This window comes from Crocodylus porosus, unplaced genomic scaffold (genome assembly GCF_001723895.1).
Source record: "Crocodylus porosus isolate Cpor-Errol unplaced genomic scaffold, CroPor_comp1, whole genome shotgun sequence".
NCBI lineage: Eukaryota > Metazoa > Chordata > Crocodylia > Crocodylidae > Crocodylus > Crocodylus porosus.
In genome coordinates this window covers 28,918,728-28,930,686 of record NW_017728907.1, presented here as the reverse complement: position 1 = coordinate 28,930,686, position 11,959 = coordinate 28,918,728, and the positions used below count along the sequence as shown (strand labels likewise).

The following is an 11,959-nucleotide window of genomic DNA, read 5'->3' as shown; positions in this document are numbered from 1 at the left end:
TCCACCGGCACCCCCTTGTGACCGTGTATTCGTGAATGCCGCAGTCCCTCAGCTTGCCTACCAGAATTGGGTGGGACGCTGTGTCAAATGCCTTCTGGAAGTCCAAGAAGATGACATTGACTTCCTCCTTCCCATCTAAGCTCTTTCTTACCTGGTCATAGAAAGAGACCAGGTTAGTCAGGCAGAATCGGCCTTGCACGAACCCATGCTGGTTACCCCTCGATATCACTTGCCCTGCAGGGCTCTCACAAATGTGGCCCTTGATAATTTTTTCAAAGACCTTCCCCAGGATAGAAGTGAGGCTGACTGGCTTGTAGTTGCCAGGCTTTTCCTTCCTCCCCTTCTTGAAAAGAGGGACCACATTGGCCCTTTTCCAGTTTTCAGGGACTTGGCCTGAGCTCCAGGAGTCCTCGAACAGCCGTGCCAATGGCTCCGCAATGACACCAGCCAATTCCTTCAGCACCCGCGGATGAAGGTCATCCGGGCCCGCTGACTTGGACGCATCTAAGCCCTCCAGGTAGTCCTTAACTTGGTCTGAACTAAGAGTCGGGGGACTCACATCCTTCCCAGGCCTTTACACTATCACCCAAGAGCACCCCATTGTCAGCGGACAGGAACATGGAGGCAAAGAACTTGTTGAAGAGTTCTGCCTTCTCTCACGCGTCCATCACCAGCTACCCTGCCCTCCCTCGTAGGGGTCCAATGTTACCCCTAGACTTCTTGAAAAGAGCAATGCCTTCTTGCAGCAGAAAATTACCTTTGATCAACCAGCATATTCAAAATGATGGTTCTCTTTATAGTTTTCCAATTTCAAGAAAATTGAATGCAGCGGTGGGGGAAAAACATCATATAAGCTCTGTAACAAGTGTCATGGTATGAGAATTTGGATATACATTTAAACCACTCAAGGAAATTACTTTGAAGTGGTTACAACAAAAGTTTGAAATTACCTTGTGCTAGACTGTCCTCTCTGAGCAGGTTTGTCCTCTTCACAAGAGAATCAAAGAGTGGGCGAGTCCACTTGGAACTTTGCCATGCACTTGTGGCAAGCATCTGGCTCTAAGGAGAAAATATACAAGGGGATTTACATTATAAAAGAAATGGATGGTCTAAATAACTTTACTGTGTTAATTTTAACCTAGAATTTCTATACTAATATGTCTAGCTCAAATGAATCCTTGATTGCATGCATCCATAGTCCCATACTTCTTGTTCTGAGGAAAAGTATTTGTAAAGGAAATCTAGGAAGTCGTTCTAGAATTTGCTTGGCCAAGGTCAGCCCTTAGCTGAATTTCCATTTGGATTAGAGTTGTGGTGTCAGCACTGCCACCTGGTGGGGCAGGATAGTGGGGAGTACAATACAGGCAGTCCTTGGACTTACAACACAATTGTTCCTGAAAACAGCGCCTTAAGTCGAAACATTGTAACTCGGATCTGATTTTTCCATAGGAAACAATGTTATAAATGGGGGATTGGTTCCTGAACCAAGGCCTGATACCCTGTTTTCACAAAAAATAACCCAGCATTTTGTACTCATTTTATGGATGAGTAATATAGCTACATTAATGCATTTATAGGCAGTCCTCGGACTTACGACACAATTGGTTCCTGAAAAACACGTCTTAAGTCGAAACGTAACTCAAAACCAATTTTCTCATAAGAAACAATGTTATAAATGGGGGATTGGTTCCTGAACCAAGGCCTGATACTCTGTTTTCACCAAAAATACCCCAGAATTTTGTACTCTATCAATTATAGACTAGTAATATGGCTACATTAATGTATTTATTGTAAATAGCAATCATATTGATTTGGAAGGATTTCTTTGAGGTGACTTTGCTGGACTTTTTGAAAGGCTCTTGGTTGGACTTTTTGAAGGGTTCTTGGCTGGAGTCTTCTCAGGAGTCTTGGCTGCAGGCTTTTCTGGAGTCTTGTCTGCTTTCTTAAGGAAAGTGTCCAAGGAAGTTTGGATAGATGTTCTCCAGGGAGACGAGTGATGCAGTGAACTTGTTCGGTGGTGTGACATCACATTGGATCAAGCATTGTAAAGTCGAAACTGTCATTGTAAAGTTGAAACAGGGTATCAATTTATAAACGTAAGTGCAAAATTTAACATGAAACGTTGTAAGTCGAGGACTGCCTGTATATTGTAAATAGCAATCATATTGATTTAGAAGGACTTCTTTGAGATGACTTGGCTGGTCTTTTTGAAGTGCTCTTGGATGGGCTTTTTGAGGGTTCTTGGCTGGATTCTTCTCAGGAGTCTCGGCTGCAGGTTTTTCTGGAGTCTCGTCTGCTTTCTTAAAGGAAGTGTCCAAGCAAGTTTGGACAGATGTTCTCCAGGGGGATGGGTGACACAGTGACTTGTTCACTGTCATGGCGCCACATCAGATCAAGTGTTGTAAAGTCAAAACTGACTTCAGAAAGTTGAAACGGGTTGTCAGTTTAGAAACATTATAAGCGTGAAGGATTGTAACACGAAATGATGTAAGTCAGAGACTGCCTGTATAGAAGTACTTTTTGTTAGTATTTTGAGGAGGTTTGAACAATATAAAAAGCTACTTCCTTTCACAGTAACAGTCATGCTCCCCCATGGCATTGTTTGCCTTACGAAGATCCTTTCCTAGTTGCAAGAAGTTTTTTCAATGGTCTCTATTCTTGATCACCTCAAAAAAAAACCCTTTTTTAAGAGCAGAAAGTTAGCTTGTCTACTGTCGTAGTAACTTATGCTTATACTTCTTGTTTACGTCACAGCACAAATAGTGTCATTATATATATTCATACAGCAGGAGCAAAGTAACAGTTCTGCATCCTTATCTAGTACCAGCGTGATCATTGATTTAAAAAAAATAGGAGCAATAAGTAGTATGGCTGTGCAAAACTTCAGTCACTGATTCAATTCGGTGGAGATTCGGCCCAATTCGGCAGCCAAAACGCCAAATCTGATTCAAATCAGGAGACCTTTTAATCTCTCCAAATTGATTTGGAGAGATTGAATGATTCGGACATAGACACAGCTTTAAATGTTTTTCTACATACCTCAAGGTACCAGGTGGCTCGTGAACGCTGAGGTGGTGGGCTGGATGGAGCATCCCACAGAAGTGTGTGTGTGGGGGGGGGGGGTCCCCAGTGCGGTTGGTAGCAGACCCAGAAGTGGACCAGAAGCATTTTGTGGGCCCCCCCCATGCCACCTGGCTTGGTGACTGGTGTCTCCTGGGTCTGGGGGGGCACATGGGGTCCCCCTGCAGCCGATCACTGAGCTGGAGGACCGTGGGGGGGTCCCCACGTGTTTCCAGGTCCACCAGTGAGGATGCGGGAGGGCCCCCCCATGCTCCTGTGGGACAGCATTCATGAGTCGCACGTGGTACCTCAAGGTATGTAGAAAAAACATTTAAAGTTGTATCTGTGGCAGAAACCAAGTGAAAATATATAAAGCAGCTTCCAGATGGGCACTAGGGTAGTGAAAGTTATTTAGGTAGCAACTCTGAAATCAACAACGAAGCAAACTCAAATATGTTTAATTTTTGCCTATCACTGTGTTTTAATACCATAGAAAGGTGGCTTAGAACTGTGTTTAAAATATGCTTTTATTCCCTCTCCTTCACCTTTCATGTATCACATTTGGATCATCAACCCTTCACTTCTTTCTTTGCCAGAGGTCCTTGGCAAGGTTTTTGAAAGAACTGAATAGTGATATCACATGAGCTTGTAACCTAAGATGCAGGAGTCCCTTGTACCCCTGACTATGGGTGAGGGGGTGCTAATTCCTAGCCTTTCTTTAGGTCCTGTAATGTTTTTGCCAAGGACCACCAGTAAGGAGGGTGATATAAAGACCTGATTATCTGGAATAGAAGAAAAGAGGAAAAAAAAGGTTACTTGCAAATCATCTTTGAGGTAGCCTTTATACATCATAAAGAAACAGAAGAGAGTCGACCTTTTTTTTCCTGCCATTCATATTTTAAAAAATTTCAGAAGTTTGTTCAGTCCCGTATAATGTATGAGAGGAAGTTGTTTGCTTTCATACATGTTACACTGTATAGGAAATATTGATCGGAAGTATGAAAGACTGGAAATAATGTAGTTGTTTTTGAAACTAGGGGAATGGATCTTTTAATTTATTATGTGAAATTAAAAATAAAGTACGTTTGAAAAAGAATATCTTATTGTTGGTTTTAGATCCCATCTCCAATAAACACTTGGGCTGAGGCACACCTTTGTATGTATATGAACTCCAGAGAGTGCCTGAAGAATTGTGTATGCATTACGAACCCACCCCTGCTGCCTCCACTTTTAGGATATGGGCCTTAAGCCTTGGATAAGCTTGACGCGTCACTATGAGGAATCCCAAGTGTTTCATGGACACTACTGACATGTTGAATCAGGGGCTTAATCAGCAATAACATTCAAGTGATGCAATGATGATAGTTACTGTAGATATATTTTATGCATGTTAATTAGATAAATATATTTATCATTGTAGATTTAACTCTTTGTAGTAAAATATTTAAATGTTTGTTTCTAATTAATGACTGTAGTACATTTAATCGCTTACATTGGTTGCATATTCTTTGAATATTATCATCCATCTCCTAGTGGCATAGCCAAGAATAGAGAGGTAGTTAGCTATGTTGGTCTATAAGTCAGGCAGAAGGCAAGGTAGATGCTGTCACAGCATCTGATGAAGTGAGCTTGAGTTCACAAAAGCTTATACTCACTATATGCTTATTTAGTTAGTCTATAGGGTGCATAACCATAAATGGCATATTGAGCATCTATACAAATATAAAATCTGTAGCCTATACCGTAATAGAGTATCTGAGACAAAACAGTTCATTTCTTTTCTGAATATGCGTCCTCAAAATATAAATTATCTTTTTTGTTCCATCAGAGTTGCTTTGTTCATTTGTATGAAACTTATAAAAACAAATGTTACAGACCCAAAATTCTGTCACTTGTTTCCAAACGTCTTATGTGTATCAATACAAAGTTTTTTTTTCCTTACTTGGTAACAGCTAGCATGATCTCCATCAGAGTCATGATGGTTGATTTATTAAACAAAAACGGAATGATATTTTTGTTTTACTTGCTTTTAATTTATACCCTTTGCTGTCTGCTGTACGTATCACCCTTACCAGTTATGAAGTTAAAGTTCCATCAAGGTACAATAAGCACTGAAAGTAATTTAAATTGAGTTAATAAAAGGAACAGAATGAAAATCATTTAAAACTGGTTCACACCAGCAATTCTTCGTGCACTATTAACTGCTAAGATTTAGTCACAAAACATTATTCTGAGGAGAAAAGGTTTAGTGAACCCTAGAAATTGGATTTGATTTATGCCAGAAAATCTGCCTTTTCACTGCTTGAGATTTCTATGGAAGAAAGCCACAGTCTTTTACCAAATGGTTTCTAAGGAAACATCTTATAGCAGAGCATCTGAAAACAATTTGGTTGTTAATGAGAAATAGTTCTCATGATGGTGGGAAAGTGTTGAGTGAAAGAAAAGGCTTCAAGAATTGGCAGTCTGTCCATAAAGGCATTTAAATAAATGTGTGCTGCAGTTCAGCATATGAAATTTCTACATGGATTACACATTCATAGTCTGCCTTTCCAGTGTCCAGGTCTGATTTCAGAGCTGATTTTCCGTGTAGTGAAACTGTTTAAAGAGATTATGAGCAATAAAAAGAAATATGTGGATATGAAAGCGGATACTTTAAATAGTTTGCATATCAGCGCTCATGTTTCCCTGCAGTAAATGTCTTTGAACTCTGGGCCATATTTGACAGCTAGAGGTGCATGTGTGAGTTGATGGTTGCAGAGGTGTAGCAGCACTTTGAGTGCTTGTAGCATGGGTCTCTGTTGTTGCTGTGAGAAGCATTCTTGAAAACAGTTCTCTGTTTTAGAGGTCCTGATGAAGTAATTGTGATTTGGTGTGGAGGGCATAGCCGTAAATACTGTGTATGACATCTGAGCGCCCTGACCCGTCCAGCCATCATTTGAGGGTGTGGAGTCCTTTTGTTGGCAGTAGCTCTTCACTCTTTCCCCATTCCTTTCAGGAGGTGTAAACACCAGTTTTTTTTGCTTTCCCCAGCATGGATGCACAATTAATGCGACGTCTCTTCTTGCGTCCTGTACTGAGACAGTTAGCATCTCATGCTGTGGTTTACTTCTCAGTGACTGAGTGGAGTTCAAGTGGACCAGCTCTGTATTCTTTTATTCCTTCTCACATGGATCTAAGGAAGAAAAGATAGGTGCAAAACTTCCTTCCGTTAATCAAGTCAGTGAAATCTATGCAGTTCTCACTGAGGTGAAGGAAAATCAAGATGCATTCCCTGGTGGCTTTTTATATACTGAATGTTACCAACATTCAGTTAGAACAGGATGAAAATATCACATCCCTAGCTGACATATCTATATTGGCAAGTCTGTTTCTCCTGTGTTTCCTCTCCATTTCTCTTCCCCCTGCCCTCAACAGAAAACACTTATAGCAGCCAGAGATGCCTCTGCTGACATGGTGGGCAAAAGAATTATTTTTGCCCATCCTCCAGTAGTGGATTTTGTCAATATATTTGTACTACTAAAAGTGTTGTGGTGTAAACTAGCTAAAATTTTTAATTGTCCTGCCTAACAGATATTTTTCCATAAACAGGCTTAGCTATAAAAGGATAGAGAGAGTCTTTAGGGCCCAGGTTCTTCCAAAAAACCACAGTGATGCTTTGAAAATGATGTTGAAAATTTTTTTGTTAAACTATTTTCAATGCTACTTTGGAGAAGACCATTGTAAATAACAGTTTAATGCCTGAGGGTTAAATCCCATTGCAGATCAGGAGGCCAGTATTTCCCCACTAGCAGGGACAGAAAACAGGAACCGGGATAGTGGCAAGTTTTTTTGAAAGTTTTGTCTCTTTCTACTCACCAACTAAAAGGGAGATGCATTTTGAATATGAACACAGCTGTGTGTGGGTGGGAGGAGGGGTTTTGCAGCTTCTCAGGCTGTAACAAGGTACAAGGTAAAGTCCAGATGAGGAGCTGCACATAAACATTGACATCTGTGCTGCTTTTCAGATTAAGTAGGCCAAAGCTACCAAGAAGGCAAACAATGTAGGGGTAGGGGGAATTGGTTGTCTTTGCTTGGAATGTTGCTGAAAAAGATGCTGTTTTTTTCAATTTTATTGCCAAAAATCTATCCCCTGTGGATTTTTCCTTATCCTAAGCAGAATAATGTAAATCTTCACTGTAGTTTGTGCAAACGCATAACTGTATCTAAATGATGCAGTTCTGGCAGTCTGCATTGACTAAAAACTAATGTTTGTGGCACTTCTCCTTTTCTCTTTTCTGTCTTTGTCCAGTTTGCTTTCTCTCTTTTTTTCTCTTTTGTTGTCCGTACCCCTCTTCCTTATTTCTCTTCTTCCACCTACCTCCAGCTTCTGACTTCTCAGACTTCCTCCTCTCTCCTGCCCCTTTCATTCTGCCAGTGATACCATCTTTACAAGCCTTTTGCATCCGCTTCTCCCACAACACTCTCTGTCCCTTTTTCTACATAGCTTTCTGTAGGTGGAATACACTCCCAATCTGGGCCTACCAAACCAATGGTTTGTCTTCATTCAAACCCTGCCTTAAGATTGATATCAGTTTTGTTTAATTCCTCTCTAAGATTAATAGCCACAAGAAATCAACAATAATAATAATAACAAAAAATTGTAAGTGGCTATTTGAGAAGTGTCCTTGCTTAATGCAAAGTAACTGCACAATCTTATTGTAACTTTTGTCTTTCCTCTTCTCACTCCCCAATTATGACTTATTGCTGTGCAACCCATGCAGTCAAACCCAGATAATTTCACCCCGGAACGACAGACCTGTGATACTGAGTGAAGCTGACAATAATTGGAGTTGTACACCAGGTGGCGGCATACAATGAAGAAGCAATTCACAAGAGGATGGTACGCAGTGACACCATTTTATTTCTGAATGTACATTTTGCACCAGGTGTCGGCAAAACACGTGCAGGAAAAGTGCAGCACTTTCGGAGTAACACAGTAAAAATATACTACCCAGTAAAAACTTATGCACTCTGTACCATTAAAATATGAGAGAAATTGTGCATGTACCTCGCATAGCAAATCTACAGGACAAGCCAGTGTTACAATTATAACAAAATATTTCCTACAGGCAGGCAACAGGGAGAAGCAGTGATACTGCAAGGGGGTGGGTGAGAGTTTTGGTGACTTCGGGGGTGGTGGCAGTACAGGCTGCGTTGGAAGCAGCTCATGCTCAGAGCTAAGCTCCATCAAAGAGATCCTCGCTTCAGAACTTTGTCACCACATTTTAGACCTGTAAAAAAGGAATTCCCTGCTCAGGAAGAAAATGGAGATTCTGCTGCATTTTCTATATAGTTCTGGTACTCCAGTATTTATATGACTATACTTTTGTAAGTAAACAAATGTATCTCTTCAGCAGCCACTGGCCATTATCTTTGAAAACTCATGTCAAATGGGAGAGGTCCTGGATGATTGGAAGAGTGCAAATATACTGCCTACCTGTAAGAAAGGAAAGAAGGAGGATCCGAGGAACTACAGATTGGTCAGGTGCACCTCAATCCCTGGAAAAACCATGGAGCAGGTCCTCAAGGAATCTATTTCTAAGCATTTGGAGAAAAAGGTGATTAGGACCAGTCAGCATGGATTCACCAAGGGCAAGTCATGCCTGACCAACCTGATTGCCTTCTATGACTAGCTCTGTGGTTGCAGGGAGAGCAGTGGACAATGATATATCTTGACTTCAGCAAGGCTTATTATATAGTCTCCCACAACATTCTTGCAAGCTAAGGAAGTATTGGTTGGGTGAATGGACTGTACCCCAGATGTGGCCTCTGGCCAGATCATCAGGCTCAAAGGGGCAATAATCAATGGCTTGATGTCTAGTTGGCAGCCAGTATCAAGTGGAGTTCCCCAGCAAGTTTCCAGATGAGAACATTGCTTCAAGCTAGAGGGAGTGGTAGATATGCTGAAGAATAAGACTAGGATTTTGAAGATGCATCTGCGTTTGACATTTACTTCACATTAGCCTTATAGCCCTGCTCAGTAGCATGTCACAGCAAAACCCGTGCTAATAGCCTACTGCTCAGTGTTATTAGGCTTATACGCAGTAAGCCTCACTAGCTGTGTGCTAGTGCTACTGCACCATAACTTTAGGTACTGGGCATTTAGTTTGTACTTTATTAAGGAAGTACTAAACTAAATGCACAGTATCTAAGGTGCATTAATGAACGTGTAGATCCACCCAGAGAAACATAGACAAATTGGAGGATTGAACCAAAAGAAATTTTGTGAGGTTCAATAAGGACAAGTGCAAAGTCCTGCAGTTAGGAGGGAAAAATCCCATGCACCAGTACAGGCTGGGGACCAACAGGCTAAGCAGCAGCTCTGTAGAACAGAACCTGGGGGTTATAGGAGACAATAAGCTGAATATGAGTCAACAGTGTGCCTTTGTTGCATAGAAGGCTAACAGCGTAGTGGGCTGCATTAGTAGGAATGTTGCCAGCAGATTGAGGGAAATGATTATTCCCTTATATTCAGTGCTCGTGAGGCCACAACCGGAGTATTGTGTCCAGTTTTGGGTCCCCCACTACAGAACAGATATGGGCATGTTGGAGAGAGTTCAGCAAAGGGCAGTGAAAATGGGTAGAGGGCTGAGGAACATGACTTCAGTGTAGAGGCTGAGGGAACGGGGCTTATTTAGTCTGGAGAAGAGAAGACCGAGAGGGGATTTAATAGTAACCTTCAACAACCTGGAAGGTGGTTACAAAAAGGATGGAGCTAGGCTGTTTTCAGTGATGACAGATAACAGAACAAGCAGCAATGGTCTCCAGTTGTAGCAAGAGGAGTTTAAGTTAGATACTATATTAGGAAAAACTCTTATCACTAGGAGGGTAGTAAAGCACTGGAACAGGTTACACAGAGAGGTTGTGGATTCTCCATCTTTGGAGGTTTTTAAGACCCAGGTAGACAATGCCTTGGCTGGGATGATATAGTTGGGGATGGTCCTGCTTTGAGCAGGGGCTGGACTAGATGGTCTCCTGAGGTCCCTTCCAAACCATTTTCTATGATTCTGTGATTGGCCAGAGCATTGGCTAAATCATGCTTTGGTCTGGTTAATGGTTTGTTTCAGCTGCAATATAGAGATTGAGGTATGTGACAATTATACAATAGAGCTGGTTTGAAAATGGGATGGAAAGTATATGAAATATCAAAAATTTGTGTTCCCATTCTTTTGCTGGATGTTTTCTAGCAGTTTTCCTACAGCCCTGTCAACTCCATGGTTTGAACGTTTATAGTAAGGTTGAGAGTAACTCACAGGTGGGCAAAATACGACCCGTGGGCTAGCACTTTCATCTGGTCTGCAGCTCCCCCCAATGAATTGTTCCCCACTCAGCCTTTCCACCTATGAGGGTGGAAGTAAGGCACCCATATGTACACCTTCCTGGACATCCAGTTCACTCAGGGCAGCAGGTAGGGAAGCGGTGGGGCTGGTGCCAGGCCTGGGTGGGGTGGTGGAGTTGCAGTTTGGCTGAAGTGCTGAGCCCATGCCCAAGAGGGTGGTGGGAGTGCGGAGCTCGGCTGAGCAGGGTGTGGGTGTTAGGGAAGGTGGTGGGTGTCGGGACCCCCCCCACATACACACCCTTCCACATGGTGCACAGTTCTCACTAGCAGCAGCAGCTGTATGGGGGCTCAGGATACTTATGCCAAGCACAGGTGCTGCTGCTCAGCAGGGCACAGCTCTGGCCAGCACTGTATGTGGGGCAAGGAGCACAGCCTGCCCCTCCACTCCACTGTGTGCCACATGCCTGCAGCTCCTGCACTCGCACTAGGGGAAGCCCCACGCTGGAGCCAAATGCCTTCCCTGCTCCCTTGTTGCAGAGATCTACAGACTTTGCTGGGAGTGGAAGGAGTCCTGCTCTCTGCTTCCCCCTGGAATCTAGCATAGGGCTTCCCCAGTGCAAGTGCAGGAGGTGCAGGCACACCATGCTGAGCCCCTGTGATAGAGGTGTCTGGGCAGGCTGTGCTCCTCACCCCCCCCCCGCATGCAGCACTGGCTGGAGTTGCAGCCTACCAGGTGTCATTGTTAGGCACAAGCACCCTGAGCCTCTCCGCCCCTTCCCCCCCGTTGCTGCTGCCAGAAGCAGGGGCTGCACACCATGTGGGGAAATGTGTGGGGGGTCCCCATACCCCCCAGCCTCCCTCACAAACCCACGCCCTACCCCCACAACCCCCATTGACATATAGACATATCCCAACATACCCTATGCCCTCACACACAGCCATACCCCCTCACATCCCCCACACGCCCTACACCTCATCATACACACACACCCATCCATCCCACCATACACACAATATAAAAGAGTGAGACTTTATTTTTGAGTTATTATGCAATCCCTTCTGTAGACAGTACACAAATCATGACAGATATTTTTTGTAATAAAATTAACATGTTATAGCAGGTGTTTGACTTCTAGTGTATGATTTGGGGGTTTTTTTCTGATTCTAAGATGGCAAACCCCTCTCCCAAAAAGAGTATTTGGGGGGCAGGCGAGAGAAGAGATTTCCAGTGACAAAGTTCAGGGGCTAGGGGGCAGGACTTCAGGTCCTAAGATGGTGACCAGGGGGCAGGGCAACTGTTGAGGAGTGGGGCTACCCGTGCAGCCCTCAACAGCTCACCAAAACTTGTTAAGCAGCCCTCCACCCAAAATTATTGCTTACTAGGGCTGTGTGAAGCTTCGGGTGCTGATTCGATTCAAAGAAGATTCGGCCCGATTCAGTAGCTAAATCACCAAATTGGAATCGAATTAGGGGACCAATAAAAAGGTCTGAATTGATTCAAAATGCTCTGAATCAATTCAGAAAAGATTCACAGAGCTTCGATGATTTAGGCAGTCCCTGCCTGCTGCAACAGAGAGCTGG

The 11,959-nt window shown here is 43.1% G+C and overlaps 1 protein-coding gene and 1 long non-coding RNA gene across 3 annotated transcripts in view; one reads left to right on the top strand and one right to left on the bottom strand.

Annotated features, from left to right (window-relative positions):
* The window catches only part of LOC109307236 (prostaglandin F synthase-like), an 80,621-nt gene that overhangs the window by 1,879 nt on the left and 66,783 nt on the right, over nt 1-11,959 (top strand). The window lies entirely within an intron of this gene.
* The window catches only part of LOC109307237, a 22,089-nt gene that overhangs the window by 1,138 nt on the left and 8,992 nt on the right, over nt 1-11,959 (bottom strand). The window contains exon 3 of the long non-coding RNA XR_002100209.1: nt 9,385-9,393. This is a non-coding gene — a long non-coding RNA (uncharacterized LOC109307237). The remainder of the gene's footprint in view (nt 1-9,384; nt 9,394-11,959) is intronic.